At 59.0% G+C, this 17877-nt stretch overlaps 1 protein-coding gene across 2 annotated transcripts in view; it reads left to right on the top strand.

Annotated features, from left to right (window-relative positions):
• LOC147084201 (uncharacterized) overlaps positions 1 to 17877 on the top strand; it is a 270376-nt gene that overhangs the window by 7075 nt on the left and 245424 nt on the right. The window contains exon 2 of one of the 2 annotated variants that reach the window (XR_015075837.1): positions 16813 to 16979. The exons of the other annotated variant lie outside the window; for it this stretch is intronic. The gene's annotated coding sequence lies outside the window, so the exon portion shown is untranslated. The remainder of the gene's footprint in view (positions 1 to 16812; positions 16980 to 17877) is intronic. 2 annotated transcript variants of the gene reach the window in all.

The following is a 17877-nucleotide window of genomic DNA, read 5'->3' as shown; positions in this document are numbered from 1 at the left end:
GTGAGATCAGACAGTGTGTAACCCGGGGAGGATGGGCCCAGTGAGATCAGACAGTGTGTAACCCGGGGAGGATGGGCCCAGTGAGATCAGACAGTGTGTAACCCGGGGAGGATGGGCCCAGTGAGATCAGGCAGTGTGTAACCCGGGGAGGATGGGCCCAGTGAGATCAGACAGTGTGTCACCCGGGGAGGATGGGCCCAGTGAGATCAGACAGTGTGTAACCTGGGGAGGATGGGCCCAGTGAGATCAGACAGTGTGTAACCCGGGGAGGATGGGCCCAGTGAGATCAGACAGTGTGTAACCCGGGGAGGATGGGCCCAGTGTGATCAGACAGTGTGTAACCTGGGGAGGATGGGCCCAGTGAGATCAGACAGTGTGTAACCTGGGGAGGATGGGCCCAGTGTGATCAGACAGTGTGTAACTCTGGGAGGGTGGGCCCAGTGAGATCAGACAGTGTGTAACCCGGGGAGGATGGGCCCAGTGAGATCAGACAGTGTGTAACCCGGGGAGGATGGGCCCAGTGAGATCAGACAGTGTGTAACCCGGGGAGGATGGGCCCAGTGAGATCAGACAGTGTGTAACCCGGGGAGGATGGGCCCAGTGAGATCAGACAGTGTGTAACATGGGGAGGATGGGCCCAGTGAGATCAGACAGTGTGTAACCCGGGGAGGATGGGCCCAGTGAGATCAGACAGTGTGTAACCCGGGGAGGATGGGCCCAGTGAGATCAGACAGTGTGTAACATGGGGAGGATGGGCCCAGTGAGATCAGACAGTGTGTAACCCGGGGAGGATGGGCCCAGTGAGATCAGACAGTGGGTAACCTGGGGAGGATGGGCCCAGTGTGATCAGGCAGTGTGTAACCCGGGGAGGATGGGCCCAGTGAGATCAGACAGTGTGTAACCCGGGGAGGATGGGCCCAGTGAGATCAGACAGTGTGTAACCTGGGGAGGGTGGGCCCAGTGAGATCAGACAGTGTGTAACCCGGGGAGGATGGGCCCAGTGAGATCAGACAGTGTGTAACCCGGGGAGGATGGGCCCAGTGAGTTCACAGTGCGTAACCCGGGGAGGATGGGCCCAGTGTGATCAGACAGTGTGTAACCCGGGGAGGATGGGCCCAGTGAGATCAGACAGTGTGTAACCCGGGGAGGATGGGCCCAGTGAGATCAGACCGTGTGTAACCCGGGGAGGATGGGCCCAGTGAGATCAGACAGTGTGTAACCCGGGGAGGATGGGCCCAGTGAGATCAGACAGTGTGTAACCCGGGGAGGATGGGCCCAGTGAGATCAGACAGTGTGTAACCCGGGGAGGATGGGCCCAGTGAGATCAGACCGTGTGTAACCCGGGGAGGATGGGCCCAGTGAGATCAGACAGTGTGTAACCCAGGGAGGATGGGCCCAGTGAGATCAGACAGTGTGTAACCCGGGGAGGATGGGCCCAGTGAGATCAGACAGTGTGTAACCCAGGGAGGATGGGCCCAGTGAGATCAGACCGTGTGTAACCCGGGGAGGATGGGCCCAGTGAGATCAGACTGTGTGTAACCCGGGGAGGATGGGTCCAGTGAGATCAGACAGTGTGTAACCCGGGGAGGATGGGCCCAGTGAGATCAGACAGTGTGTAACCCGGGGATGGGCCCAGTGAGATCAGACAGTGTGTAACCCGGGGAGGATGGGCCCAGTGAGATCAGACAGTGTGTAACCCGGGGAGGATGGGCCCAGTGAGATCAGACAGTGTGTAACTCGGGGAGGATGGGCCCAGTGAGATCAGACAGTGTGTAACCCGGAGAGGATGGGTCCAGTGAGATCAGACAGTGTGTAGCCCGGGGAGGATGGGCCCAGTGAGATCAGACAGTGTGTAACCCGGGGAGGATGGGCCCAGTGAGATCAGACAGTGTGTAACCCGGGGAGGATGGGCCCAGTGAGATCAGACAGTGTGTAACCCGGGGAGGATGGGCCCAGTGAGATCAGACAGTGTGTAACCCGGGGAGGATGGGCCCAGTGAGATCAGACAGTGTGTAACCCGGGGAGGATGGGCCCAGTGAGATCAGACAGTGTGTAACCCGGGGAGGATGGGCCCAGTGAGATCAGGCAGTGTGTAACCCGGGGAGGATGGGCCCAGTGAGATCAGAGAGTGTGTAACCCGGGGAGGATGGGCCCAGTGAGATCAGACAGTGTGTAACCCGGGGAGGATGGGCCCAGTGAGATCAGACAGTGTGTAACCCGGGGAGGATGGGCCCAGTGAGATCAGACAGTGTGTAACCCGGGGAGGATGGGCCCAGTGAGATCAGACAGTGTGTAACCCGGGGAGGATGGGCCCAGTGAGATCAGACAGTGTGTAACCCGGGGAGGATGGGCCCAGTGAGATCAGACAGTGTGTAACCCGGGGAGGATGGGCCCAGTGAGATCAGACAGTGTGTAACCCGGGGAGGATGGGCTCAGTGAGATCAGACAGTGTGTAACCCGGGGAGGATGGGCCCAGTGAGATCAGACAGTGTGTAACCCGGGGAGGATGGGCCCAGTGAGATCAGACAGTGTGTAACCCGGGGAGGATGGGCCCAGTGAGATCAGACAGTGTGTAACCTGGGGAGGATGGGCCCAGTGGGATCAGACAGTGTGTAACCCGGAGAGGATGGGCCCAGTGAGATCAGACAGTGTGTAACCCGGGGAGGATGGGCCCAGTGAGATCAGACAGTGTGTAACCCGGGGAGGATGGGCCCAGTGAGATCAGACAGTGTGTAACCCGGGGAGGATGGGCCCAGTGAGATCAGACAGTGTGTAACCCGGGGAGGATGGGCCCAGTGAGATCAGACAGTGTGTAACCCGGGGAGGATGGGCTCAGTGAGATCAGACAGTGTGTAACCCGGGGAGGATGGGCCCAGTGAGATCAGACAGTGTGTCACCCGGGGAGGATGGGCCCAGTGAGATCAGACAGTGTGTAACCTGGGGAGGATGGGCCCAGTGAGATCAGACAGTGTGTAACCCGGGGAGGATGGGCCCAGTGAGATCAGACAGTGTGTAACCCGGGGAGGATGGGCCCAGTGAGATCAGACAGTGTGTAACCCGGGGAGGATGGGCTCAGTGAGATCAGACAGTGTGTAACCCGGGGAGGATGGGCCCAGTGAGATCAGACAGTGTGTCACCCGGGGAGGATGGGCCCAGTGAGATCAGACAGTGTGTAACCTGGGGAGGATGGGCCCAGTGAGATCAGACAGTGTGTAACCCGGGGAGGATGGGCCCAGTGAGATCGGACAGTGTGTAACCCGGGGAGGATGGGCCCAGTGTGATCAGACAGTGTGTAACCCGGGGAGGATGGGCTCAGTGAGATCAGACAGTGTGTAACCCGGGGAGGATGGGCTCAGTGAGATCAGACAGTGTGTAACCCGGGGAGGATGGGCCCAGTGAGATCAGACAGTGTGTAACCCGGGGAGGATGGGCTCAGTGAGATCAGACAGTGTGTAACCCGGGGAGGATGGGCCCAGTGAGATCAGACAGTGTGTAACCCGGGGAGGATGGGCCCAGTGAGATCAGACAGTGTGTAACCCGGGGAGGATGGGCCCAGTGAGATCAGGCAGTGTGTAACCCGGGGAGGATGGGCCCAGTGAGATCAGACTGTGTGTAACCCGGGGAGGATGGGCCCAGTGAGATCAGACAGTGTGTAACCCGGGGAGGATGGGCCCAGTGAGATCAGGCAGTGTGTAACCCGGGGAGGATGGGCCCAGTGAGATCAGACAGTGTGTCACCCGGGGAGGATGGGCCCAGTGAGATCAGACAGTGTGTAACCTGGGGAGGATGGGCCCAGTGAGATCAGACAGTGTGTAACCCGGGGAGGATGGGCCCAGTGAGATCAGACAGTGTGTAACCCGGGGAGGATGGGCCCAGTGTGATCAGACAGTGTGTAACCTGGGGAGGATGGGCCCAGTGAGATCAGACAGTGTGTAATCTGGGGAGGATGGGCCCAGTGTGATCAGACAGTGTGTAACTCGGGGAGGGTGGGCCCAGTGAGATCAGACAGTGTGTAACCCGGGGAGGATGGGCCCAGTGAGATCAGACAGTGTGTAACCCGGGGAGGATGGGCCCAGTGAGATCAGACAGTGTGTAACCCGGGGAGGATGGGCCCAGTGAGATCAGACAGTGTGTAACCCGGGGAGGATGGGCCCAGTGAGATCAGACAGTGTGTAACATGGGGAGGATGGGCCCAGTGAGATCAGACAGTGTGTAACCCGGGGAGGATGGGCCCAGTGAGATCAGACAGTGTGTAACCCGGGGAGGATGGGCCCAGTGAGATCAGACAGTGTGTAACATGGGGAGGATGGGCCCAGTGAGATCAGACAGTGTGTAACCCGGGGAGGATGGGCCCAGTGAGATCAGACAGTGGGTAACCTGGGGAGGATGGGCCCAGTGTGATCAGGCAGTGTGTAACCCGGGGAGGATGGGCCCAGTGAGATCAGACAGTGTGTAACCCGGGGAGGATGGGCCCAGTGAGATCAGACAGTGTGTAACCCGGGGATGGGCCCAGTGAGATCAGACAGTGTGTAACCCGGGGAGGATGGGCCCAGTGAGATCAGACAGTGTGTAACCCGGGGAGGATGGGCCCAGTGAGATCAGACAGTGTGTAACTCGGGGAGGATGGGCCCAGTGAGATCAGACAGTGTGTAACCCGGAGAGGATGGGTCCAGTGAGATCAGACAGTGTGTAGCCCGGGGAGGATGGGCCCAGTGAGATCAGACAGTGTGTAACCCGGGGAGGATGGGCCCAGTGAGATCAGACAGTGTGTAACCCGGGGAGGATGGGCCCAGTGAGATCAGACAGTGTGTAACCCGGGGAGGATGGGCCCAGTGAGATCAGACAGTGTGTAACCCGGGGAGGATGGGCCCAGTGAGATCAGGCAGTGTGTAACCCGGGGAGGATGGGTCCAGTGAGATCAGACAGTGTGTAACCCGGGGAGGATGGGCCCAGTGAGATCAGACCGTGTGTAACCCGGGGAGGATGGGCCCAGTGAGATCAGACAGTGTGTAACCCGGGGAGGATGGGCCCAGTGAGATCAGACAGTGTGTAACCCGGGGAGGATGGGCCCAGTGAGATCAGACAGTGTGTAACCCGGGGAGGATGGGCCCAGTGAGATCAGACAGTGTGTAACCCGGGGAGGATGGGCCCAGTGAGATCAGACAGTGTGTAACCCGGGGAGGATGGGCCCAGTGTGATCAGACAGTGTAAAACCCGGGGAGGATGGGCCCAGTGAGATCAGACAGTGTGTAACCCGGGGAGGATGGGCCCAGTGAGATCAGAGAGTGTGTAACCCGGGGAGGATGGGCCCAGTGAGATCAGACAGTGTGTAACCCGGGGAGGATGGGCTCAGTGAGATCAGACAGTGTGTAACCCGGGGAGGATGGGCCCAGTGAGATCAGACAGTGTGTAACCTGGGGAGGATGGGCCCAGTGAGATCAGACAGTGTGTAACCTGGGGAGGATGGGCCCAGTGAGTTCACAGTGCGTAACCCGGGGAGGATGGGCCCAGTGTGATCAGACAGTGTGTAACCCGGGGAGGATGGGCCCAGTGAGATCAGACAGTGTGTAACCCGGGGAGGATGGGCCCAGTGAGATCAGACCGTGTGTAACCCGGGGAGGATGGGCCCAGTGAGATCAGACAGTGTGTAACCCGGGGAGGATGGGCCCAGTGAGATCAGACAGTGTGTAACCCGGGGAGGATGGGCCCAGTGAGATCAGACAGTGTGTAACCCGGGGAGGATGGGCCCAGTGAGATCAGACCGTGTGTAACCCGGGGAGGATGGGCCCAGTGAGATCAGACAGTGTGTAACCCAGGGAGGATGGGCCCAGTGAGATCAGACAGTGTGTAACCCGGGGAGGATGGGCCCAGTGAGATCAGACAGTGTGTAACCCAGGGAGGATGGGCCCAGTGAGATCAGACCGTGTGTAACCCGGGGAGGATGGGCCCAGTGAGATCAGACTGTGTGTAACCCGGGGAGGATGGGTCCAGTGAGATCAGACAGTGTGTAACCCGGGGAGGATGGGCCCAGTGAGATCAGACAGTGTGTAACCCGGGGATGGGCCCAGTGAGATCAGACAGTGTGTAACCCGGGGAGGATGGGCCCAGTGAGATCAGACAGTGTGTAACCCGGGGAGGATGGGCCCAGTGAGATCAGACAGTGTGTAACTCGGGGAGGATGGGCCCAGTGAGATCAGACAGTGTGTAACCCGGAGAGGATGGGTCCAGTGAGATCAGACAGTGTGTAGCCCGGGGAGGATGGGCCCAGTGAGATCAGACAGTGTGTAACCCGGGGAGGATGGGCCCAGTGAGATCAGACAGTGTGTAACCCGGGGAGGATGGGCCCAGTGAGATCAGACAGTGTGTAACCCGGGGAGGATGGGCCCAGTGAGATCAGACAGTGTGTAACCCGGGGAGGATGGGCCCAGTGAGATCAGACAGTGTGTAACCCGGGGAGGATGGGCCCAGTGAGATCAGACAGTGTGTAACCCGGGGAGGATGGGCCCAGTGAGATCAGGCAGTGTGTAACCCGGGGAGGATGGGCCCAGTGAGATCAGAGAGTGTGTAACCCGGGGAGGATGGGCCCAGTGAGATCAGACAGTGTGTAACCCGGGGAGGATGGGCCCAGTGAGATCAGACAGTGTGTAACCCGGGGAGGATGGGCTCAGTGAGATCAGACAGTGTGTAACCCGGGGAGGATGGGCCCAGTGAGATCAGACAGTGTGTAACCCGGGGAGGATGGGCCCAGTGAGATCAGACAGTGTGTAACCCGGGGAGGATGGGCCCAGTGAGATCAGGCAGTGTGTAACCCGGGGAGGATGGGCCCAGTGAGATCAGACTGTGTGTAACCCGGGGAGGATGGGCCCAGTGAGATCAGACAGTGTGTAACCCGGGGAGGATGGGCCCAGTGAGATCAGGCAGTGTGTAACCCGGGGAGGATGGGCCCAGTGAGATCAGACAGTGTGTCACCCGGGGAGGATGGGCCCAGTGAGATCAGACAGTGTGTAACCTGGGGAGGATGGGCCCAGTGAGATCAGACAGTGTGTAACCCGGGGAGGATGGGCCCAGTGAGATCAGACAGTGTGTAACCCGGGGAGGATGGGCCCAGTGTGATCAGACAGTGTGTAACCTGGGGAGGATGGGCCCAGTGAGATCAGACAGTGTGTAACCTGGGGAGGATGGGCCCAGTGTGATCAGACAGTGTGTAACTCGGGGAGGGTGGGCCCAGTGAGATCAGACAGTGTGTAACCCGGGGAGGATGGGCCCAGTGAGATCAGACAGTGTGTAACCCGGGGAGGATGGGCCCAGTGAGATCAGACAGTGTGTAACCCGGGGAGGATGGGCCCAGTGAGATCAGACAGTGTGTAACCCGGGGAGGATGGGCCCAGTGAGATCAGACAGTGTGTAACATGGGGAGGATGGGCCCAGTGAGATCAGACAGTGTGTAACCCGGGGAGGATGGGCCCAGTGAGATCAGACAGTGTGTAACCCGGGGAGGATGGGCCCAGTGAGATCAGACAGTGTGTAACATGGGGAGGATGGGCCCAGTGAGATCAGACAGTGTGTAACCCGGGGAGGATGGGCCCAGTGAGATCAGACAGTGGGTAACCTGGGGAGGATGGGCCCAGTGTGATCAGGCAGTGTGTAACCCGGGGAGGATGGGCCCAGTGAGATCAGACAGTGTGTAACCCGGGGAGGATGGGCCCAGTGAGATCAGACAGTGTGTAACCTGGGGAGGGTGGGCCCAGTGAGATCAGACAGTGTGTAACCCGGGGAGGATGGGCCCAGTGAGATCAGACAGTGTGTAACCCGGGGAGGATGGGCCCAGTGAGTTCACAGTGCGTAACCCGGGGAGGATGGGCCCAGTGTGATCAGACAGTGTGTAACCCGGGGAGGATGGGCCCAGTGAGATCAGACAGTGTGTAACCCGGGGAGGATGGGCCCAGTGAGATCAGACCGTGTGTAACCCGGGGAGGATGGGCCCAGTGTGATCGGACAGTGTGTAACCCGGGGAGGATGGGCCCAGTAAGATCAGACAGTGTGTAACCCGGGGAGGATGGGCCCAGTGAGATCAGACAGTGTGTAACCCGGGGAGGATGGGCCCAGTGAGATCAGACAGTGTGTAACCCGGGGAGGATGGGCCCAGTGAGATCAGACAGTGTGTAACCCGGGGAGGATGGGCCCAGTGTGATCAGACAGTGTGTAACCCGGGGAGGATGGGCCCAGTGAGATCAGACAGTGTGTAACCCGGGGAGGATGGGCCCAGTGAGATCAGACAGTGTGTAACCCGGGGAGGATGGGCCCAGTGAGATCAGACAGTGTGTAACCCGGGGAGGATGGGCCCAGTGAGATCAGACAGTGTGTAACCCGGGGAGGATGGGCCCAGTGAGATCAGACAGTGTGTAACCCGGGGAGGATGGGCCCAGTGAGATCAGACCGTGTGTAACCCGGGGAGGATGGGCCCAGTGAGATCAGACAGTGTGTAACCCAGGGAGGATGGGCCCAGTGAGATCAGACAGTGTGTAACCCGGGGAGGATGGGCCCAGTGAGATCAGACAGTGTGTAACCCAGGGAGGATGGGCCCAGTGAGATCAGACAGTGTGTAACCCGGGGAGGATGGGCCCAGTGAGATCAGACTGTGTGTAACCCGGGGAGGATGGGTCCAGTGAGATCAGACAGTGTGTAACCCGGGGAGGATGGGCCCAGTGAGATCAGACAGTGTGTAACCCGGGGATGGGCCCAGTGAGATCAGACAGTGTGTAACCCGGGGAGGATGGGCCCAGTGAGATCAGACAGTGTGTAACCCGGGGAGGATGGGCCCAGTGAGATCAGACAGTGTGTAACTCGGGGAGGATGGGCCCAGTGAGATCAGACAGTGTGTAACCCGGAGAGGATGGGTCCAGTGAGATCAGACAGTGTGTAGCCCGGGGAGGATGGGCCCAGTGAGATCAGACAGTGTGTAACCCGGGGAGGATGGGCCCAGTGAGATCAGACAGTGTGTAACCCGGGGAGGATGGGCCCAGTGAGATCAGACAGTGTGTAACCCGGGGAGGATGGGCCCAGTGAGATCAGACAGTGTGTAACCCGGGGAGGATGGGCCCAGTGAGATCAGGCAGTGTGTAACCCGGGGAGGATGGGTCCAGTGAGATCAGACAGTGTGTAACCCGGGGAGGATGGGCCCAGTGAGATCAGACCGTGTGTAACCCGGGGAGGATGGGCCCAGTGAGATCAGACAGTGTGTAACCCGGGGAGGATGGGCCCAGTGAGATCAGACAGTGTGTAACCCGGGGAGGATGGGACCAGTGAGATCAGACAGTGTGTAACCCGGAGAGGATGGGCCCAGTGAGATCAGACAGTGTGTAACCTGGGGAGGATGGGCCCAGTGAGATCAGACAGTGTGTAACCCGGGGAGGATGGGCCCAGTGAGATCAGACAGTGTGTAACCTGGGGAGGATGGGCCCAGTGAGATCAGACAGTGTGTAACCCGGGGAGGATGGGCCCAGTGAGATCAGACAGTGTGTAACCCGGGGAGGATGGGCCCAGTGAGATCAGACAGTGTGTAACCCGGGGAGGATGGGCCCAGTGTGATCAGACAGTGTAAAACCCGGGGAGGATGGGCCCAGTGAGATCAGACAGTGTGTAACCCGGGGAGGATGGGCCCAGTGAGATCAGAGAGTGTGTAACCCGGGGAGGATGGGCCCAGTGAGATCAGACAGTGTGTAACCCGGGGAGGATGGGCTCAGTGAGATCAGACAGTGTGTAACCCGGGGAGGATGGGCCCAGTGAGATCAGACAGTGTGTAACCTGGGGAGGATGGGCCCAGTGAGATCAGACAGTGTGTAACCTGGGGAGGATGGGCCCAGTGTGATCAGACCGTGTGTAACCTGGGGAGGATGGGCCCAGTGAGATCAGACAGTGTGTAACCCGGGGAGGATGGGCCCAGTGAGATCAGACAGTGTGCAACCCGGGGAGGATGGGCCCAGTGAGATCAGACAGTGTGTAACCCGGGGAGGATGGGCCCAGTGAGATCAGACAGTGTGTAACCCGGGGAGGATGGGCTCAGTGAGATCAGACAGTGTGTAACCCGGGGAGGATGGGCCCAGTGAGATCAGACAGTGTGTAACCCGGGGAGGATGGGCCCAGTGAGATCAGACAGTGTGTAACCCGGGGAGGATGGGCCCAGTGAGATCAGGCAGTGTGTAACCCGGGGAGGATGGGCCCAGTGAGATCAGACTGTGTGTAACCCGGGGAGGATGGGCCCAGTGAGATCAGACAGTGTGTAACCCGGGGAGGATGGGCCCAGTGAGATCAGGCAGTGTGTAACCCGGGGAGGATGGGCCCAGTGAGATCAGACAGTGTGTCACCCGGGGAGGATGGGCCCAGTGAGATCAGACAGTGTGTAACCTGGGGAGGATGGGCCCAGTGAGATCAGACAGTGTGTAATCCGGGGAGGATGGGCCCAGTGAGATCAGACAGTGTGTAACCCGGGGAGGATGGGCCCAGTGAGATCAGACAGTGTGTAACCCGGGGAGGATGGGCCCAGTGAGATCAGACAGTGTGTAACCTGGGGAGGATGGGCCCAGTGTGATCAGACCGTGTGTAACCTGGGGAGGATGGGCCCAGTGAGATCAGACAGTGTGTAACCCGGGGAGGATGGGCCCAGTGAGATCAGGCAGTGTGTAACCCGGGGAGGATGGGCCCAGTGAGATCAGACAGTGTGTAACCCGGGGAGGATGGGCCCAGTGAGATCAGACAGTGTGTAACCCGGGGAGGATGGGCCCAGTGAGATCAGACAGTGTGTAACCCGGGGAGGATGGGCCCAGTGAGATCAGACAGTGTGTAACCCGGGGAGGATGGGCTCAGTGAGATCAGACAGTGTGTAACCCGGGGAGGATGGGCCCAGTGAGATCAGACAGTGTGTAACCCGGGGAGGATGGGCCCAGTGAGATCAGACAGTGTGTAACCCGGGGAGGATGGGCCCAGTGAGATCAGGCAGTGTGTAACCCGGGGAGGATGGGCCCAGTGAGATCAGACTGTGTGTAACCCGGGGAGGATGGGCCCAGTGAGATCAGACAGTGTGTAACCCGGGGAGGATGGGCCCAGTGAGATCAGGCAGTGTGTAACCCGGGGAGGATGGGCCCAGTGAGATCAGACAGTGTGTCACCCGGGGAGGATGGGCCCAGTGAGATCAGACAGTGTGCAACCTGGGGAGGATGGGCCCAGTGAGATCAGACAGTGTGTAATCCGGGGAGGATGGGCCCAGTGAGATCAGACAGTGTGTAACCCGGGGAGGATGGGCCCAGTGAGATCAGACAGTGTGTAACCCGGGGAGGATGGGCCCAGTGAGATCAGACAGTGTGTAACCCGGGGAGGATGGGCCCAGTGTGATCAGACAGTGTGTAACCTGGGGAGGATGGGCCCAGTGAGATCAGACAGTGTGTAACCTGGGGAGGATGGGCCCAGTGTGATCAGACAGTGTGTAACTCGGGGAGGGTGGGCCCAGTGAGATCAGACAGTGTGTAACCCGGGGAGGATGGGCCCAGTGAGATCAGACAGTGTGTAACCCGGGGAGGATGGGCCCAGTGAGATCAGACAGTGTGTAACCCGGGGAGGATGGGCCCAGTGAGATCAGACAGTGTGTAACCCGGGGAGGATGGGCCCAGTGAGATCAGACAGTGTGTAACATGGGGAGGATGGGCCCAGTGAGATCAGACAGTGTGTAACCCGGGGAGGATGGGCCCAGTGAGATCAGACAGTGTGTAACCCGGGGAGGATGGGCCCAGTGAGATCAGACAGTGTGTAACATGGGGAGGATGGGCCCAGTGAGATCAGACAGTGTGTAACCCGGGGAGGATGGGCCCAGTGAGATCAGACAGTGGGTAACCTGGGGAGGATGGGCCCAGTGTGATCAGGCAGTGTGTAACCCGGGGAGGATGGGCCCAGTGAGATCAGACAGTGTGTAACCCGGGGAGGATGGGCCCAGTGAGATCAGACAGTGTGTAACCTGGGGAGGGTGGGCCCAGTGAGATCAGACAGTGTGTAACCCGGGGAGGATGGGCCCAGTGAGATCAGACAGTGTGTAACCCGGGGAGGATGGGCCCAGTGAGTTCACAGTGCGTAACCCGGGGAGGATGGGCCCAGTGTGATCAGACAGTGTGTAACCCGGGGAGGATGGGCCCAGTGAGATCAGACAGTGTGTAACCCGGGGGGGATGGGCCCAGTGAGATCAGACCATGTGTAACCCGGGGAGGATGGGCCCAGTGTGATCGGACAGTGTGTAACCCGGGGAGGATGGGCCCAGTAAGATCAGACAGTGTGTAACCCGGGGAGGATGGGCCCAGTGAGATCAGACAGTGTGTAACCCGGGGAGCATGGGCCCAGTGAGATCAGACAGTGTGTAACCCGGGGAGGATGGGCCCAGTGAGATCGACAGTGTGTAACCTGGGGAGGATGGGCCCAGTGAGATCATACAGTGTGTAACCCGGGGAGGATGGGCCCAGTGAGATCAGACAGTGTGTAACCCGGGGAGGATGGGCCCAGTGAGATCAGACAGTGTGTAACCTGGGGAGGATGGGCCCAGTGAGATCAGACAGTGTGTAACCCGGGGAGGATGGGCCCAGTGAGATCAGACAGTGTGTAACCCGGGGAGGATGGGCCCAGTGAGATCAGACAGTGTGTAACCCGGGGAGGATGGGCCCAGTGAGATCAGACAGTGTGTAACCCGGGGAGGGTGGGCCCAGTGAGATCAGACAGTGTGTAACCCGGGGAGGATGGGCCCAGTGAGATCAGACAGTGTGTAACCCGGGGAGGATGGGCCCAGTGAGATCAGACAGTGTGTAACCCGGGGAGGATGGGCCCAGTGAGATCAGACAGTGTGTAACCTGGGGAGGATGGGCCCAGTGAGATCAGACAGTGTGTAACCCGGGGAGGTTGGGCCCAGTGAGATCAGACAGTGTGTAACCCGGGGAGGATGGACCCAGTGAGATCAGACAGTGTGTAACCCGGGGAGGATGGGCCCAGTGAGATCAGACAGTGTGTAACCCGGGGAGGATGGGCCCAGTGAGATCATACAGTGTGTAACACGGCAGGATGGGCCCAGTGAGATTAGACAGTGTGTAACCCGGGGAGGATGGGCCCAGTGAGATCAGACAGTCTGTAACCCGGGGAGGATGGGCCCAGTGAGATTAGACAGTGTGTAACCCGGGGAGGATGGGCCCAGTGAGATCAGACCGTGTGTAACCAGGGGAGGATGGGCCCAGTGTGATCAGACAGTGTGTAACCCGGGGAGGATGGGCCCAGTGAGATCAGTGTGTAACCCGGGGAGGATGGGCCCAGTGAGATCAGACAGTGTGTAACCCGGGGAGGATGGGCCCAGTGAGATCAGTGTGTAACCCGGGGAGGATGGGCCCAGTGAGATCAGACAGTGTGTAACCCGGGGAGGATGGGCCCAGTGAGATCAGACAGTGTGTAACCCGGGGAGGATGGGCCCAGTGAGATCAGACAGTGTGTAACCTGGGGAGGATGGGCCCAGTGAGATCAGACAGTGTGTAACTCGGGGAGGGTGGGCCCAGTGAGATCAGACAGTGTGTAACCCGGGGAGGATGTGCCCAGTGAGATCAGACAGTGTGTAACCTGGGGAGGATGGGCCCAGTGAGATCAGACAGTGTGTAACCTGGGGAGGATGGGCCCAGTGAGATCAGACAGTGTGTAACCCGGGGAGGATGGGCCCAGTGAGATCAGACAGTGTGTAACCCGGGGAGGATGGGCCCAGTGAGATCAGACAGTGTGTAACCTGGGGAGGATGGGCCCAGTGAGATCAGACAGTGTGTAACCCGGGGAGGATGGGCCCAGTGAGATCAGACAGTGTGTAACCCGGGGAGGATGGGCCCAGTGAGATCAGTGTGTAACCCGGGGAGGATGGGCCCAGTGAGATCAGACAGTGTGTAACCCGGGGAGGATGGGCCCAGTGAGATCAGACAGTGTGTAACCCGGGGAGGATGGGCCCAGTGAGATCAGACAGTGTGTAACCTGGGGAGGATGGGCCCAGTGAGATCAGACAGTGTGTAACCCGGGGAGGATGGGCCCAGTGAGATCAGACAGTGTGTAACCCGGGGAGGATGGGCCCAGTGAGATCAGACAGTGTGTAACCCGGGGAGGATGGGCCCAGTGAGATCAGACAGTGTGTAACCCGGGGAGGATGGGTCCAGTGAGATCAGACAGTGTGTAACCCGGGGAGGATGGGCCCGGTGAGATCAGACAGTGTGTAACCCAGGGAGGATGGGCCCAGTGAGATCAGACAGTGTGTAACCCGGGGAGGATGGGCCCAGTGAGATCAGACAGTGTGTAACCCGGGGAGGATGGGCCCAGTGAGATCAGACAGTGTGTAACCCGGGGAGGATGGGCCCAGTGAGATCAGACAGTGTGTAACCCGGGGAGGATGGGCCCAATGAGATCAGACAGTGTGTAACCCGGGGAGGATGGGCCCAGTGAGATCATACAGTGTGTAACACGGCAGGATGGGCCCAGTGAGATTAGACAGTGTGTAACCCGGGGAGGATGGGCCCAGTGAGATTAGACAGTGTGTAACCCGGGGAGGATGGGCCCAGTGAGATCAGACAGTGTGTAACCCGGGGAGGGTGGGCCCAGTGAGATCAGACAGTGTGTAACCCGGGGAGGGTGGGCCCAGTGAGATCAGACAGTGTGTAACCTGGGGAGGATGGGCCCAGTGTGATCAGACAGTGTGCAATCCGGGGAGGATGGGCCCAGTGAGATCAGACAGTGTGTAACCCGGGGAGGATGGGTCCAGTGAGATCAGACAGTGTGTAACCCGGGGAGGATGGGCCCAGTGAGATCAGACAGTGTGTAACCCGGGGAGGATGGGCCCAGTGAGATCAGACAGTGTGTAACCCGGGGAGGATGGGTCCAGTGAGATCAGACAGTGTGTAACCCGGGGAGGATGGGCCCAGTGAGATCAGACAGTGTGTAACCCGGGGAGGATGGGCCCAGTGAGATCAGACAGTGTGTAACCTGGGGAGGATGGGCCCAGTGAGATCAGACAGTGTGTAACCCGGGGAGGATGGGCCCAGTGAGATCAGACAGTGTGTAACCCGGGGAGGATGGGCCCAGTGAGATCAGACAGTGTGTAACCCGGGGAGGGTGGGCCCAGTGAGATCAGACAGTGTGTAACCTGGGGAGGATGGGCCCAGTGAGATCAGACAGTGTGTAACCCGGGGAGGATGGGCCCAGTGAGATCCGACAGTGTGTAACCCGGGGGGGATGGGCCCAGTGAGATCAGACAGTGTGTAACCCGGGGAGGATGGGTCCAGTGAGATCAGACAGTGTGTAACCCGGGGAGGATGGGCCCAGTGAGATCAGACAGTGTGTAACCCGGGGAGGGTGGGCCCAGTGAGATCAGACAGTGTGTAACCTGGGGAGGATGGGCCCAGTGAGATCAGACAGTGTGTAACCCGGGGAGGATGGGCCCAGTGAGATCCGACAGTGTGTAACCCGGGGGGGATGGGCCCAGTGAGATCAGACAGTGTGTAACCCGGGGAGGATGGGCCCAGTGAGATCAGACAGTGTGTAACCCGGGGAGGATGGGCCCAGTGAGATCAGACAGTGTGTAACCCGGGGAGGATGGGCCCAGTGAGATCAGACAGTGTGTAACCCGGGGAGAATGGGCCCAGTGAGATCAGACAGTGTGTAACCCGGGGATGGGACCAGTGAGATCAGACAGTGTGTAACCCGGGGAGGATGGGCCCAGTGAGATCAGACAGTGTGTAACCCGGGGAGGATGGGCCCAGTGAGATCAGACAGTGTGTAACCCGGGGAGGATGGGCCCAGTGAGATCAGACAGTGTGTAACCTGGGGAGGATGGGCCCAGTGAGATCAGACAGTGTGTAACCCGGGGAGGATGGGCCCAGTGAGATCAGGCAGTGTGTAACCCGGGGAGGATGGGCCCAGTGAGATCAGACAGTGTGTAACCCGGGGAGGATGGGCCCAGTGAGATCAGACAGTGTGTAACCCGGGGAGGATGGGCCCAGTGAGATCAGGCAGTGTGTAACCCGGGGAGGATGGGCCCAGTGAGATCAGACAGTGTGTAACCTGGGGAGGATGGGCCCAGTGAGATCAGACAGTGTGTAACCCGGGGAGGATGGGCCCAGTGAGATCAGACAGTGTGTAACCCGGGGAGGATGGGCCCAGTGAGATCAGACAGTGTGTAACCCGGGGAGGATGGGCCCAGTGAGATCAGACAGTGTGTAACCCGGGGAGGATGGGCCCAGTGAGATCAGACAGTGTGTAACCCGGGGAGGATGGGCCCAGTGAGATCAGACAGTTTGAAACCCGGGGAGGATGGGCCCAGTGAGATCAGACAGTGTGTAACCCGGGGAGGATGGGCCCAGTGAGATCAGACAGTGTGTAACCCGGGGAGGATGGGCCCAGTGAGATCAGACAGTGTGTAACCCGGGGAGGGTGGGCCCAGTGAGATCAGACAGTGTGTAACCCGGGGAGGATGGGCCCAGTGAGATCAGACAGTGTGTAACCCGGGGAGGATGGGCCCAGTGAGATCAGACAGTGTGTAACCCGGGGAGGATGGGCCCAGTGAGATCAGGCAGTGTGTAACCCGGGGAGGATGGGCCCAGTGAGATCAGACAGTGTGATTTGCTGGAAGCCATGGCGGGGATCTGAGAAAAGGGACAAAAATCAGACAGAAGCACTCGGACCCAAACTTTTATTTTTATTAAGCTGAAGAAAGGTCTACATTACATTACTTCACACTTTTCATGTTGTTTTCTGTTTTGCCATAATTAGATCTCCCGGTGATTGACTGAGTGATTGAGAAAGGTTCACAGCTCAGAGTAAACAGGGATTGTAGACTGAGGAACGACAGCAGGTGAACCAACACAGGATTGTGAGAGCACCAACTGGAGAGAACCCTTCCGATTCAAAGAGCTTCCAGAGATCGACCGGGAAAAAAGGTAAGAGGAAGTCCCATTGACTCAGATACACACTGGTCCTGGAGATAGACTGGGGAGAAAGGTCAGAGAGAGTCCCATTGACTCAGATACACACTGGTCCTGGAGCTGGACTGGGGAGAAAGGTCAGAGAGAGTCCCATTGACTCAGATACACACTGGTCCTGGAGATGGACTGGGGAGAAAGGTCAGAGAGAGTCCCATTGACTCAGATACACACTGGCCCTGGAGATGGACTGGGGAGAAAGGTCAGAGAGAGTCCCATTGACTCAGATACACACTGGTCCTGGAGATGGACTGGGGAGAAAGGTCAGAGAGTCCCATTGACTCAGATACACACTGGTCCTGGAGATGGACTGGGGAGAAAGGTCAGAGAGAGTCCCATTGACTCAGATACACACTGGTCCTGGAGATGGACTGGGGAGAAAGGTCAGAGAGAGTCCCATTGACTCAGATACACACTGGTCCTGGAGATAGACTGGGGAGAAAGGTCAGAGAGAGTGTCATTGACTCAGATACTCACTGGTCCTGGAGATGGACTGGGGAGAAAGGTCAGAGAGTCCCATTGACTCAGATACACACTGGTCCTGGAGATGGACTGGAGAGAAAGGTCAGAGAGAGTCCCATTGACTCAGATACACACTGGTCCTGGAGATGGACTGGGGAGAAAGGTCAGAGAGAGTCCCATTGACTCAGATACTCACTGGTCCTGGAGATGGACTGGGGAGAAAGGTCAGAGAGAGTCCCATTGACTCAGATACACACTGGTCCTGGAGATGGACCGGGGAGAAAGGTCAGAGAGAGTCCCATTGACTCAGATACACACTGGTCCTGGAGATGGACCGGGGAGAAAGGTCAGAGAGTCCCATTGACTCAGATACACACTGGTCCTGGAGATGGAC

Source organism: Somniosus microcephalus, unplaced genomic scaffold (genome assembly GCF_052327205.1).
Source record: "Somniosus microcephalus isolate GS21.2 unplaced genomic scaffold, FLI_Smic_1.0 unresolved_chr9, whole genome shotgun sequence".
NCBI classification, from domain to species: Eukaryota; Metazoa; Chordata; class Chondrichthyes; order Squaliformes; family Somniosidae; genus Somniosus; species Somniosus microcephalus.
Note: the sequence above shows the minus strand (reverse complement) of the source record. Positions and strands in the feature narration are given on the sequence as shown.